This window comes from Hippocampus comes, unplaced genomic scaffold (genome assembly GCF_001891065.2).
Source record: "Hippocampus comes isolate QL1 unplaced genomic scaffold, H_comes_QL1_v1.1 scaffold37, whole genome shotgun sequence".
Classification (NCBI taxonomy): domain Eukaryota; kingdom Metazoa; phylum Chordata; class Actinopteri; order Syngnathiformes; family Syngnathidae; genus Hippocampus; species Hippocampus comes.
The window spans coordinates 302,527-303,327 of record NW_017805535.1 but is presented as its reverse complement, the minus strand read 5'-3'; the positions used below and the strand labels follow the sequence as shown (position 1 = coordinate 303,327).

The 801-nt window shown below is 38.5% G+C and overlaps 1 protein-coding gene across 4 annotated transcripts in view; it reads left to right on the top strand.

Moving 5' to 3' along the window:
• LOC109520743 (septin-7-like) overlaps positions 1-801 on the top strand; it is a 59,293-nt gene that overhangs the window by 35,401 nt on the left and 23,091 nt on the right. The window lies entirely within an intron of this gene.

Below are 801 nucleotides of genomic sequence, written 5' to 3'. Positions count from 1 at the left end.
AACAGACTGTTCGCTTCGCCGTTTACATTCATCAGATTCGAAACGAAGACGTGTAAGTGACTTTTTATTGGCGTGCGTTTGACTGCAATTGCGAAAGATTTTAACTTTATTCACTTACGTCGTGTAGATCATGGCATCGAAACGTAGAAGAACTGTAATGACTGGAGCGGAGCGAGTGAAATGCATCCGTTTGAGCAAGGCTGGACACAAAGTTAAAAGCATCCAGCAGACACTTGGAGTCGGAAAGACGCAAATCTACGAAACTTTAAAAAATAAGGCATCGATTCAAATCCTGATGACAAGCCACCATTCAGCGAGGAAGCAATGCAAATGGCAACAAATCCATCAGTATGCACAAGAATTACCAGACATCGGTGATCAACGGGACAGTTACTTGGAACTAGCAATAAAACTGTATGGCACGCAGGCAAACATTGTCACGAGTCCACACTAGAGAATATTTACTGTATACTGTATACAGGTTTATGACAATGTTTGCACATTGCCATAAACCAAAGAATGCATCCAACCAAACAATCCAAAATAGACACCCTTTTTTTCCCAAGACAGAAGAAAAATAAACATTAAAATACTGTACGTATTTTACTGTTTGATTTGTTTTGGATACACCTGTATTGCAGTTTTTGTTATATAAAGTTTTTGGACAGTATATTTTTGTATTTTATTGATTGTGTTGTTACACGTGCATTTTGTCAACATACTTGCAGGTTCATAAAGGACATGTACCATGCTCATTTCCCAAATGAGGAATTTCTGTTATCAGGACAAATTGGACAGCGC